This window comes from Berghia stephanieae, chromosome 10 (assembly GCF_034508935.2).
Source record: "Berghia stephanieae isolate SIO BIC M18660-M18661 chromosome 10, UCSD_Bste_1.3, whole genome shotgun sequence".
NCBI classification, from domain to species: Eukaryota; Metazoa; Mollusca; class Gastropoda; order Nudibranchia; family Aeolidiidae; genus Berghia; species Berghia stephanieae.
The window spans coordinates 37,475,788-37,490,787 of NC_088369.1; the positions used below are offsets into that span (position 1 = coordinate 37,475,788).

The window sequence follows — 15,000 nt, forward strand, 5'->3', positions numbered from 1 at the left end:
CATATTATTTCCTGCATATTTATTTACTTAATGTTATATATTATTTTTTATCTTATATTATTTGAGGCTGAATAAAGGACTTATTATCCTTCAAATACAATGTAGATAGTTCGAAGTTGACGTCACTCACGTCTTTGTTATTGTTTTTTGCCATCCGCGTTTGTGAGTAATTCTCACTAAACTGTATTAACCAGACTATAAACGATCGTGGTTACACACAGTTTTGTGTGTTAGCCGGTGATACTTCCGGATGGCAATGTTGTGAAATCCTTAGCCAAGCGCATACTATCTATACATTAATAGATAATTACAAATAAAGGCCTGAAAAGGCATGTAAGAAACAATACCAGACAAAGAAATAAATACAAGGGTTTTGTTTTTTCTTGTAGTTTTGTTTCTTGTTTTGTCTGGCACTTTTTCATACACACTTTTTCATACACACTTTTTCATACACACTTTTCATACACACTTTTTCATACACACTTTATCAAATCTTTCTTACACCAGTGCCTGCTCCCTAATACGCTTCAACAGTCGTAACGTCACTTCCCTCGTAATGACTCATGATAACTTAGCAACTGTCTCTAAACTATCGGAACAATGGCGGGCGCCCTTATGAAATATTTCTCCGACGAGCATAAAGCATAAAAGCGTATCCAAAGGGAAAAAAAAAAACAATTATAAATCTGATCATGTTTTGATTTTTACACATTATGATCACAAGACATATGAAAAGTTCTAACCAGCATGAAGAATAAAAAGTACCGATTTTCTTTGTTTAGAACCACGATTGCCGCCGTTGCTGGGCGACGTGACATCAGACTATTGAATCCTAATTTGTCACATACATCCAATCCAATCCAATCCAAAAATAGTCGCAGCTTCATGTGATGAAGATTGACGCACCTAGGAATGTCGGGGTGACATTGACGTGATATCTATCTATTGGTTTTTAACTCACTCAATCCTAGAGATTTTTGCTACTTTTCAAAATTGGAAAAAAATGTATTATTATTAATATTAGTTATTTAGCGTAAAACGGACAATAATATCAGTTGCTTGCTATCATTTGGATAGGACGCTATTAAAAATGAGCATGTACATAGATAGTTTTATTCAACTACCATTAACATGTAAAAATTAAGAACATTAGTTTGCTTCTACGCCTATAATTTGTCTCATAAAAATGTAATAAATAGGCATGGGGTAAAAGTAAACCCGGGTATACTACGGATATAGTCGGTGTTAGGGTTGAGTGAGTTAAACTGGTGGAGATAACTATAGAATATTGTCGGGTTATTGGTGACTCTGATATTTTCAGGGATGCTGTTCATTCCATGCACGAATGGTACTGAGGCGGGAAGAACGACTGTTTGAGAGCATTGATTCTGGAATATGGCAGTGCATATTATATTGTACTATGAACTTTGTACATTTATGATTTATTCAATCTTGACCAATTTTCAATTACCAGTATTCTATGATAGTATTTTTCGATTTTACATTGCCGTATTGATACATTTTTCCTGATATTCAATGTTGTGTAAAACTGTCTGTGAATGATACAATGCAAGCTGTATGAGACTCTGTAATTGTAATTATAAACTCTTGTATAAGGCATTTAAAGAATAATTCCTATTAAGCCTTTATTAAGATAAGATACGATATGATGTATTTTCTTTTCTTCGTGGTTTTTCTGTGTGTTAATAGGGATGGTGGTGGTTCCCTGTCGTCCCTTGAACAATAATATATTGAGCTTTTGCGTCTTTCTCCGTTCGATAAGTGGGGTCCTGTTGAAATGCTCCATCATGTCTTTTACACTGTGTTGTCGGTTGTAATCATTACAGACATATCGACATGCCCTTCTTTGAATAATTTCTATCTTATTAATAGATGTTGATGTCTTTGTTATTATTTTTGCCATCCGCGTTTATGAGTAATTCTCACTAAACTGTATTAACCAGACTAAAAACGTTTTAGGTTAAACACAGTTTTGTGTGTTGGTCCGTAATACTGCCAGATGGCAATGTGATGAGCTTCTTAGCCAAGCGAATACTATCTATCGATAGGAGAGGAGGGGGGGGGGGGGGGGGGGAGGAGAAAATAAAATAAAGAAAGAAATTGAACTGAAGAGAAAATCAATATCACTTACTTTAACGGTCCAGTATTTATTTGATCCTCTTTGTCTTTTGGAGAGAAAAAAAAATCCACAAAATTCAAAGACAATTTGTTAATGATATTGTTATTGTACTGCAGCAAGAGCACACGTCTCCTACGACGATTAGTAAGTATTAATATAGTTCGTAAATTGACCAAGTGACCGATGTGCGATTGGAGTTGATGTTATCATAAGAACATTCGAATGATGATGATAATAATTTGATGATAATGGTGGTAATTGATATTATTATCAACTTAGATCATATTATTATTATTATCATAGCATTGAACTACGAATTGTGTCAGCGTTGATAAAGCAGTCCTTCAGATTCAGAGCCGTGAGGCCCATGGAGCCGGAATTATTTAGCGTGAAACGGACGATATTAGTTGCTTGCTATCATTTGGATAGGACGCTAATCTATTGAAAAGAGACAAAAATAATAATAATAATAATAATAATAATAATAATAATAATAATAATAATAATAATAATAACAATAATGCTGAAAACTTATATAGCGCTATAACTCCAAGACACCAGACTCTAAGCGCTTAAAGTAAGCAGATGATGTATGTGTGTGTGTGTGTGTGGGGGGGGGGGGTAGGGGGAGGAGGGTGTGTATTAATTTATTTAATTTACCTATCTATAACACGTTCTAGGTGGTGTGTGATTGTGAAAGGGTGTCTTACACATGACGTAACTATAGCACTCAAGTAGGCCATGGCATTACGCAATGTCCATCCATCGCTTTCACAAGACAGCAGCAACAATGGCCATGCGACGCGGGGTTTTGTTCAGTTCAGGAAGAAATTGTCGTTATGGCTGTCTTGGTAAAATCGGTTCCTATCGGTTACGATAATAATAATGGAATTATTATTATTATTATTATTATTATTATTATTATTATTATTATTATTATTATTATTATTATTAATAATAATAATAATGATAATAATGATAATAATGATAATAATAATAATAATAATAATAATAATAATAATAATAATAATAATAATAATAATAATAATAATAATGATGATGATAACGACGACGATGACGACGAAACTGATGATGATGATGATGATGATGATGATGATGATGACAATAATAATAATTGTAATAATAATAATAATAATAATAATAATAATAATAATAATAATAATAATAATAATAATAATAATAATAATAATATCGTCTTCCAAAAGCGTCTTACACAACTGTTTCTTACACAACTATTTACTATTAGCAGCATTATGAAACTCGATTCTGTACTCGGCCTTTCCTCGTGTGAGATTAACGGTGAGCAGTGAGCCCCACAGACTATGGTGAGCACTACAACAAGATATGAAGTGAATAGAAAAGTGCCAGAAGACAATAGAGAATAAAAATTTTTTCGCGGCGGTGGTGGGGTTTGAACCTGCGACCTTATTGGTACGACAACTCCGCCTGGCAGGTGAGAGCGTGGCTCTACCGTGTGAGCTATCCACGAACACAAAAATATTCGTTTCAAACTCAAAGTCATTACTAGATCCCTCTCTCACCCACTTCTTGAGACCGCCGATTCGTTCGTACACCACCATCGCGAATAATTTTGACCAGCAGTTAAGCTTAATAGCCAATATTCTCAACACAAACATATAACATAGAAACGATTGAGACATTGAGTATGCTCCGGTGTATGGGGTGAATTTTTAATTCAGAAAAGTGAGTGGAGCAGGCACTTATGTTGGTAACAACAAGATATGAAGTGAATAGAAAAGTGCCAGAAGACAATAGAGAATAAAAATTTTTTCGCGGCGGTGGTGGGGTTTGAACCTGCGACCTTATTGGTACGACAACTCCGCCTGGCAGGTGAGAGCGTGGCTCTACCGTGTGAGCTATCCACGAACACAAAAATATTCGTTTCAAACTCAAAGTCATTACTAGATCCCTCTCTCACCCACTTCTTGAGACCGCCGATTCGTTCGTACACCACCATCGCGAATAATTTTGACCAGCAGTTAAGCTTAATAGCCAATATTCTCAACACAAACATATAACATAGAAACGATTGAGACATTGAGTATGCTCCGGTGTATGGGGTGAATTTTTAATTCAGAAAAGTGAGTGGAGCAGGCACTTATGTTGGTAACAACAAGATATGAAGTGAATAGAAAAGTGCCAGAAGACAATAGAGAATATGAGCATGGTCTAGCCTACTCACTCATCAGCTCCTCTCTTCCTCCCAATGGCTGGCTGGATTTGTAAACAAATCGGAAGGGAATCCCTTCTGACGTCACAAATATAAAATCACGTGACTTGCATTATCAACAAGGTTTATCCTGCTGAGCCAAACCCCTCAGTGCTTACTGTGTTAGCAGCGAGCTTCAAAACCTTCGAACAAAATTTCTTCGTGCTGCGGATATTTTTCCATCTGTGCATATTTATTCCTCAGGAGATTAAACCTTCTCTTCTTTCACTGGATATACCAGGCTGGAATTAAAGTTGAGCATAGAATCGGTAAGCATCCGCCATTTTCTCTAACAAAAGACCATTCTCATTCCTAGCAGACGTGATCGCCGAGTCTTAGTCTATGAAAGGGAAATAAAAACTGACTGCTCGTTCTATTCTCACGCTCGCATTCGAACAGCATTGAAGAGGTGCTAATTTTATTAATTTTTATTTATTTTATTTTATTTTTCTAAACAGATTAATTTAAATCTCATTCTGAAAAAAAAAAGAAGAGCCCTCTGCTTTAGTTTTAGACACAGAAGGATTATCTAAGGCTAAGGGTCTAAGCCAAGCTGATGGAAGAGTACCTATTACTATTGTACATGACATAGGAATACGAGGAACGTACTGTAACGCTTTAAAGTCAAAGGCTCATTTCTCATGGCCGAGGACCTCGATCCGTTGTATTTATTATTATTATTATTATTATTATTATTATTTTTGTTTTGTTTGTATTCATTGAAATTGTACGTATGAGTATGATGTGGATGCGGGTAACGATTGTAAAATTGGGTACGAAGTGGCAATTCGGACTCGAGTCTGAATAGTCTCCCATGGCTAGTCGGACTCAAAATCCAATATAGGCATGTGCAGACACGGGGGGAAGGGGGGGGGGGAGACCTTGCAGTGGGCAGAGGTTGGAAAACTGATATAGAAATAGAAAAAGAGTTCAGAAGAGCTTGTTTTGCCCATATATCACACTGACACAGCTCATATCCCTACCTCGGCCTGCAGAAGGATTAGTGCCTGTCTCACACTATCACAATATATTTTTTTTGTCCTGATCGTATGTGCTTATCGTGTTATGTTGTGAGAAAAACGTTTACTTGAGATCAGTCACTTTGATTTTTGCTCTTTTAAATTTCTAATTGGACTTCCACTTGATCTATGATTTTGTCTTTCTCGTCAAATAAAGGGGGGTTTAGACTACTTACATTACTACACCATTGTTGTTATTTTTATTTGCATCAATTTAATGTAATTATCAATAGTTAAAATAATAATAATAATCATAATCATAATAAAAACAAAACAAAAATGAAAACAACAAACCCCCCCCCCCAAAAAAAAAAGTTATATTGCCATGGAAGACTATTCTGACAGAGTCTGAATCCTCTGTTGATTGCACATGCACATTGGAATCTGAGTCCGAATGCCACAGGAGACTATTGAGACTCGTGTCCGAATAGCAGCAGCCAATTGCCTATGTGACATAGAAAAAAAAATTATTTTGAAGTTTTATTTTTAATTTGACAACTTAATATTGTTTTTGAAGCCGAAGTCAGTGAGTCATTGCTGGACGACGTCCATTTTGAACATGCATTCGGCTTTTATATTTTTGTATTTTTACCTGGTTCATCTCAGCTGAAAATAATGAACAGAGAGATGCATCCTTTGAACTCACCTTTGCAATTCTAAACCAGGTGTCACTCAGTAATTTTTTTGGTCCGCTGAAAGCTTTAATTTCACGGAGAATTTCAATATTGTCTTTGTAAAATGGGAAGTAAATATCATTTGTCAAAATTTCACAAAATAAAATACAGGTTAACAGAGATACACTGGTAAATTAAGACAAGTTAACCAAGCTATTTCCAACTTGATTGGAGCTTTTAATTATAGTTGTTTTTGCAAAGAGATTCAAGTTGAATCATTAATGAATTGCCGGATTGGAGTCAACATGGATATGTAACCCGCTGGCTCAATGTAGTTAGATTGGGGTGAAACTCATGATGATAATTGAATTTGTATGACTTAAGTAAGCCGTAGGCTTTTGATTTCAAGCGACTTCACAGCTTTGGCCCTTCCTCTTATTCTTGCGGTGAATATTCTCCAATTCTTTCTGTCTTGTAACTTTTTTATGATGTTTGATGTTATATATTGGATTACAAAATCTTAGCTTTTTTTTTCAGTTTACGTAATAATATTCATTGTCCTCAAAATCTCAATTGTCATGGACTGACTCACTTAGAATGCCATAATCAATCTTGAGGTTGTAGATCAAATTTAATGAGGTGATGAGATGTTATTTTTTACACCTCAAAACTGTCGAATATTGCTGTTTTGATCATTATAACTTTCAAAATTTATAGCTCATTCCAAGCTGGTGATCGAGTGTGAATTGTTAGAGAGATATCTTCATAAAAATGTTTGAGAGTCTCGATAGATCAGTTGGTAAAGAATTCGCTTCACACTCAAAGCGAACAGGATCGTTCCTCTTTGAAATTGAGATTTTTAAATGACCCTCCTTGTCCACCCAGCACTCATTTGGTAGCTTGGTCTGTTTCTATCTGATGGGAAGTAGTTTGCAATAGACTAGTATCCAATCCAAAGGGTAGCAAACAATTGTTATTGCTCATTTAGTATTATAGAAACTGAAGCTTATTGGTCCAATGGCTCTGAAGGACTACATAAAAATCTTGGCTTTCAGAGTTCCTGGCCTATTATTTATAAGTTCTATAATTTGTATATTTCCCATTTTATTGTGGGAACTGGCTGACTTGTTCTGTATTGGCAAAGTACATAGAATGAAGAATCAGTGAGTGTCATCCCTCGTCAATTGTGTTATAAGACTAAACCTGAACATTTATCAGAGATGCCGTTTGCTCAAATTTCAGACTGTAAATTGTATCATTACTCACATTCCATCTCCTCGTTTGTTAATGGAAGGGGTTAAAATGAAGCACTGACCCACTCCGTACAAGTGTGGGCCTTGAGACTTGAGGTTGACAGAAAGAAAAAAATAATCCATCAAAGCCACGGAGTCGACTTTTATCTGGTTCTCCAGATGTTGAATGGCATCAACAAATGCTTGGAATCATCTGCGCAGCTGTAACCATTGCTGGGTAGGCAGGGAAGGTCAGAAGAAACTTCAACTCAACCCAAAGTCAATACTGTGTATGGGGATTTTAAAAATAAAGTGGTCTGTATCAGGGATTGATTCTGATCCCTTTGCTTGTTTAGGCGAGTGTTGCCGCTGACCTTTAAGTTTAAGGACCAGCCGTGTTTGATGGAGTGTATGGGATGTATTTTTTTCAATGTGGGGGCAGCGTGGCTCAGGAGTACAGTCTCTGCTTCATACCTGAGAGATACTGAGTTTTATCGTCCCCGCACGCTGTGTGGCCTTGAACAAGTCACCTCGCCCTAGCTCAATTTGCGGCGCTGCACTGCGGCTAATGCCTGGGTTCTTCCAGTCTACCCTTGGAATAGACCCTATAGCAAATTTCCTCTAAAGGGAATTTTGTTTTACAAAAAGTTTGACCCCCAGACAGATCATTTTTAATTGAATGGATATTCGGATTAAACATCAATCCCAATTACTAGCTTTTACTTAATTTAGAGTGGTGATCAGGGCAGTTTTGTAATGCAAGGCAAGCAACAACTTTAATTGGGGATGACTTAGATACAAACTACTTTCTCTGGTAATTTGTGACAACTATTAACGTGGGCGACTGGCTTAGGTAGTTTAACCTGGAATTCTATTGTGATATTTTGACATAAGAAAATTTCCAGCCTCAGTGTCATGGTTGTATGGCAGTAATTAAATTGAGGAAAATCTGATTTCTGGGTTTCACTGCTTCATAATGCTGACTTCAACTTCAATGACCGTTACAGATAATATATTACTTACTTACTTTCACTTTGGCTGGAGCATAAGCCATGGACAAGTTCTCTCCATCTTGTTTGGAATTTTTGCCATATTCTCTTCTTCCCTCCATGTGAAGCCTTCCATTATAAAATCCTTTGTCGCGCCTTCCTCCAGCTATTTCTAGGCTGCCCTCATTTCCTCATTCCCTGCATGTCCAATATTTTGAGTTCATCTAGTAATATTTGTTGCATTGCAGGCTTTCTCAGGGTATGGCCACACCTACTTCTATTTCTTCTTGGCCTGTCGTTTCCCATAGATCTGTATTTCCAAGGTGGTCATGCCATTGGAAAATTTGTAGTATTATACTACAGGTAATTCATACTCTTCAGCTTTTATGTTAATCCATTCCATTCAGGAGAGCTTTTTTGGATTCTCCTGTATTGGGCTATGTGGTCTTGTGGTATGACACTCGTTTTTGGGTCGAAAGGTCCTGGGTTCGACCGTCGCTCAGTGCAAAGTTGAGTCCTTGGAAAAGGCTCTTTACTCACATTCTCTCACCATATTAGGTGTAAAATGAGTACTTGGCTGTTAACAGTGTTGTCTTTGTCGGAAAAACAAAAAAGTAAATTCACCTCAATGGCGCCATGTCTCGTTCTACATGTTACATGTAGCTGTTGGTCAGGGACCCTTTGTAAAGCGCTTTGACTTTGAGCATGTTTAGTGGATATTGCTCTATATAAAAGCTTGTTTTATGTTATTTTTTATTTCTAAGGAGCAAAGCAATCCGATATTAACCTCAAGGTACCGAAATAGGGAAAATCGGACGACCTGTTACAGAAAATGCAAGGAATAGCTGGTATGCCAAAGGTTTAAATGAAAGTAATCCTATTTGAACAGTTCCGGAAGCATTACAGGGTCACTCTGTATGTGTGTGTCGGGGTTTTGTGAGTGTGTGAAAGTAATCCTTTTTCTACATAACATTCTTGGATCCAGCTAGGAACACAATGTAAATTTATGAGTTTATGTTTCTCAATGAGCTTCAAATTTAAAATCAGAGTCAGTACAAAGTAAATCAAGGTTGTATATTTAAATACCTGTATTCCACCATGACCATTAATTCCAAAACTCTTGTCTTAGTCCCTTTCTAGTCTAGATAAGTGCACCATTTTCCCTATTGAACCACGATTCAAAGCCTATTAAACTGTGTGCCCTAGCCCCAAAAGTAAACCCAACAAATTTAACATGCTCAAAGCAAATTACAAGGGGTCCTTGCATACTATATTTACGTCATGGGTCCTTGCCAACAGCAACTCTCAGCTCAGCATGTAGGGGACAAGACATGGTGCACAATTTTTTTTCTCCAACAGAGACAACATTGTTAATAGCCAGGTACTCATTTTACACCTGAGTAAGATGAGCTTATGTAAGCTAACACTTCCAATCACAACAAATGCCACCATCATCACTTCTCATTTACCACATTCTCATCAACCAATTTCCAAGGTTTCAACGTTGCACCTTCAAGTCAGAAGGTGAGTATCATACCACCGCTGACCACAAACCGCACAAGGCAAACATTCCCTTTTGAATACGTTTTATTGCTGAAGCTCTACTACTACTAATAGTATGGCAAGTTTGCATAGAGCTCATTACCCGCATTCGTGTGAAAACTGTAATGTTAATGTTATTTACTTGTATTTCTTTTAAGCCTCCGTTGTTGGAGCATGTTATCTATTGTGGTCCCCACCATATCGTGATATTATAACGTTCCGCTTTACAACTAGGCTTTCACGGGTCATTCGTTCATTTCAATAAACCTTTTTCTATTATTATTATTATTTCACAATGACAATGACAACTGTAGTCTTCACGATAACAATAGGTGTGATTCAGCGCTATTATAATATTATTAATATCCTATTTTCGTAACCTATTGCAATCGTATTGAATTGTGTGTAAAAACAGATTTCTATTAACATTGGTTGAAATAGGACGATTCGATTCGATTCTCTCGTTAAAAAATAATTATGATACCATTTCCAGTCGTTAAATATACACAGATCCTACCGCTCTCCCACCCTCTCTCTCTCTCGCTCTCTCTCTCTCTCTCTCTCTCTCTCTCTATCCCTGTCTCTCCCTCCCTCTCCCCCTCTCTCTGTCTCTCCCTCCCTCTCTCCCTCTAATATATCCCTTTATCTCTCTCTATCCCTTTCTCTCTCTCTGTCTCTCTCTCTCTCTCTCTCTCTCTCTCTCTCTCTCTCTCTCTCTCTCTCCTGCCTGTCTCTCTATCTCTAGCTTTATTCTTTCCAGTTATGAGTTTTATTTGAGTGATCATCAAATTAGATCCCATTTTCCAATCTCCACTGCTGGTTTCATTGCAACTAGATTTTTCTTCTAGGTTCAGGTCCATAAAATAAATATGTATTAGTGTGTTCTTGGAATTAACCTGTAGATTTTCGTCCAATCAAAACATGGATTTTTTGACACACCTTCCCACGTGCTCGGACAAACATAGTTGGTTGTTTATAAACATAAACGTGAATGATCCGAATCTCTCTCTCTGATCATTGTTATTGTTTTTATACCGCCAAATGGGTGAATAGTTATCACACAGTTTTCTAGATTATAATATTAAGAACGTTTCAGTTTACACATAAGTTTTCTGTGTTGGTTCTATTGATCAAGCAGTAGAACAGTGGGTATTTTACTTAGACACATACCATCGACAGTAAAACCTGTGTCGTTTGCTATGTTTACCAATCATTGCCCTTGTTTACATTATGACGACTGTCCGAGAGGCGTGGTTATCTAGGTGTCTATTCATGAAGATGATGGCAGATGAATTCTCGACACTTGTTGTCATTACTGTCATAGCAAATCTAGTTTGACTTTCTCGTGAAATATTATGGTAACACGTGTCGACATGGTTCTGATCGTAGCCAGATACGAGGTTTTTTTTTAATTTTTAAAATTTATTTATTTTATTTTATTTTATTTTATTTATTTATTTATTTTTTGGCAGCTTTTCTGTAATTTTAATCGGTCAGTAATTTAAGTGTTAAATAAGAAGGAAAAAATAATGGCGTTTGCTCAATGCATGAACTATACTCAGACTTTATACGTATCTCAAGTATCCCATTGACACTTGGAAATAGGGATCTCTCTCTCTCTCTCTCTCTCTCTCTCTCTCTCTCTCTCTCTCTCTCTCTCTCTCTCTCTGTGTGTGTTTGGAGTGGGGAGGGGGGGGGGGGGGGGGGGTTGGCGTCTGGGTTATTTTTACTTACAGACAGAGTAATATTATTGTGGCCAATGACGAATTTTGATTAGATTGCACTCTCTTGACTCTTATCAGTCAGGCAGGGAGGGAATAAATGGAGAATAGAAGCCGTTATGTATTTATTTATTTGTGTGTGTGTGTGTGTGTGTGTGTGCGTGTCTCCCTGTGTGCGTGATAGTATTTATAATAATATCCTATATCACGTTTCTAATCGTGACCACGGTAATCAGGAAAGGTGACAAATTCCAGCGTGTGCGTGGATGGAGTAGACTAGATATCAAGTTCCCAAAAGACTGCTGGATCAAGCAAGCATTTATCACGCTCCGTCACGGTGTATATTATTATTATGAATAATATAATATTTAGTAGCTGCTTGAAGCTGTGAATGGCTTGTAAAAAAAAGTAGGTATAAAAAGAGAAGGAGAAGAAGAAGAAAATACTTTTGCTCTTTTTGAAAACTTGTTGTCCTTTAAAAAAATATTTTTCCTTCTTTTTAAAAATATTTTTAAAATTATTTTTTTTTGTTTTTCTCATTAATTACTTGTAGTATAGTTTGCGTTGATGGTTAAGGCTGAGGAAGTATACCGTTACTCGTCTTGTATCAGAGTTGAGCTATGATGCCTGTGATCAGTGGCTGGTTGGTTGATAGGGATAAACTGATTTAATTAATGGTTTCTAATGGCTTTGCTATTACTCTTTACAACAACACATTCAATTGAGCTTTTATATAGCGCAATATCCACTAAACATGCTCAAAGCGCTTTACAAGGGGTCCCTGGGCAACAGAAACATTTAACATGTAGTACGGGACATGACGCCTGTTAGGCGATGTTACATTTTTTTCTGACAGAGACAACGCTGTTAACGACCAGGTACTCATTTTACACCTGAGTACGATGAGAGAATGTGAGTAAAGAGCCTTCTCCAAGGTCTCAACTATGGCCGAGCGCGGCTCGAACCCAGGACCTTCCGATCCGAAATCGAGTGTCATACCACAAGACCACATAGCCGCACATTACAGTCTATCCGTTCCCGATTAGCCGGTTCGCATTCGTGTACGATTCTGAAACTTTCCAAATGCACATTATCTCAATGACAGTGTTCCACAAAATGATATGTGTCTTACACCGGCCGTTTTCGCTGAAAGTGTAAGTGGGCGATACCACGAGATCCAACTGAAGCGGGAGACCGCCGTCAGACAGGTATATATTTTCGTCATGCCTTTGATCTTTGTCTGTTATCGGCTACTCTGTCTCCTTGATGCGATTCTTCGATTTGAAATCTGAATTTACACATCTAATTGTTAATTAATTAATTAATTAATTAATTAATTACTTTATTTATTTATTTATTTATTTATTTATTTAGTTGTCTATTTATTGTAAACTATGCCTGCACTCGATAGACTGCGTGATAAATGCCAGAGGTAATTTAGTCGTAATGGAAAAACATATTATGGTGGTGAGTAGAATGCATGCATTGTGGTGAGTAATATGCACTGAGGTTGATGGTGTGATATCATTGATCAACACTCTCCCCTTACCACTGCTGTTTGTTAGACCTTGATCTTGATTAACTCCCCATCTCCTCTCCTTATTTTTTGTTGTAGTTGGTATGACCTTGAACGTGGGAAATATCTCACTCACATCGTTGCCGCGGTCACTGTAACATTTTGGTTCAAGCTGTCGCTTGTTTTATTTTTAGGAATATATTTGAATACATGGATTGCTAATCACAATTGGGATCGTTTTTTGTCTCCATTTGCTTTAATAGTATCGAATTACGTAAGATATCTGTGTGGGTGTTTGGAGTGATTATTATGGTAATCGAATACATGCGTATTGATACCCACAGGGTGAGCATTTATTTAATTGAACCGACTGCATAATACTATCGATTGGACTATTGTGTAATAAATTGGTGATTAGTCTCAACTCACTGTTACGTGATCACATAATATTAATAAATATTATTATTATCAGTATATCTGTGTATTTATCTCCAAAGTATCTCCGCTCTAAGCCGTCATCATAAGATATATGAGGCTCTCATGATGATTGTCGATACCGTACTCTCTTACATGCGGTTTCATTGATGTCAACTGGCGTACTTACTGTACTGCTTACTTATTTATTTACCTACCTATTTACTTTCTTACCTAATTCCCTCTTACACTGATAGGAGTATAGCATAAACCATCGCCAAAACCTTTTCATGCCCCATGCGTAGCCTTCAGTAACTTATAGATAGAATGAATTTGACGTCACTCAGGTCTTTGGTATGATTTTTGCCATCCACGTTTATGAGTAATTCTCACTAAACTGTATCATCCATACTATAGATAGAATGCGCTTGGCCAAGGAGTTCACAACATTGCCATCCGGAAGTATAACGGACCAACACACAAACTCTGTGTAACCATGAACTTTTATAGTCTAGTTAATACAGTTTAGTGAGAACAACTCACAAACGCGGATGGCAAAAACAATAACAAAGACCTGAGTGACGTCATCTGCATACTATCTATAACAGTTCATGGTTACACATAGTTTTGTGTGTTGGTCCGTTTTTCTTCCAGATGGCAATGTTGTGAGCTTCTAAGGCAAGCGCACACTATCTATATCCTGAGACGTCCTTAAAAATTGCATCACAATACAAGGCGACAATCACCGACAGGAAACAGCGGATGCCACTTATTGTTCTACTTCAGATAGAATGCGCTTGGCTAAGAAGCTCACGACATTGCCATCCGGAAGTATAACGGACCAACACACAAAACTATGTGTCACCTAGAACGTTTAAAGTCTTGTTAATACAGTATAGTGAGATTTACTCATAAACACGGATGGCAAAAAGTAATAACAACGTCCTGAGTGACGTTAACTTCATACTATCTATTGAATACGACTCACTGTTCATTTTCTTTTGGTTGTCGTCGCCTTTTCGTTTGTCATGACGTAATTTATTGGCAGTGTCTGGCTATTGCCTATAAGTTAAGATTTGTACTGTTGTCCACAAATCCTTGGGCACCAACAGTCCCTTCTATATTAAAGACCTTCTAAACATATATGTCCTCAATAGAAACTTGAGGTCAAGCAATGACCAATCAATCCTTGTCAAACCTAAGCCATTGCGTAAAATAGGTGAACAATCTTTTCAATTTTCGGCCCTCCATTTTTTGGAACTCTCGCCCATTTTGGAACTCTCTCCCATCACACACACGTGAGATGCTCGGATTCGTTGACAGCGTTCAAATCTCGCTTAAAGTTTTATCTTTTTACGTCATAATGTTGCAATACTATGATCATATTTTGTTGTTGTTAAATTGAGATCCTATCACTTTTCCATCAAACTTGTCTTACTGTAATATGTTTATATCACTGTAAAGCACTTAGAGCCTGTGACAACGGGGTAAAGCGCTATATAAATGCCATTTATTATTGTTATTATTATTATTGTTATTATTATTATTATTATTATTATTAT

At 36.9% G+C, this 15,000-nt stretch overlaps 2 protein-coding genes across 2 annotated transcripts in view; one reads left to right on the forward strand and one right to left on the reverse strand.

Annotated features, from left to right (window-relative positions):
- Positions 1–2,268, reverse strand: part of LOC144956153 (uncharacterized) — an 18,432-nt gene extending 16,164 nt beyond the window's left edge. Inside the window, exon 1 of the mRNA XM_078886538.1 lies at positions 2,153–2,268. The gene's annotated coding sequence lies outside the window, so the exon portion shown is untranslated. The remainder of the gene's footprint in view (positions 1–2,152) is intronic.
- Positions 2,269–4,463: 2,195 nt separating this feature from the next.
- Positions 4,464–15,000, forward strand: part of LOC144981074 (beta-arrestin-1-like) — a 265,024-nt gene continuing 254,487 nt past the window's right edge. The window contains 1 exon segment of the mRNA XM_078929187.1: positions 4,464–4,660. The gene's annotated coding sequence lies outside the window, so the exon portion shown is untranslated.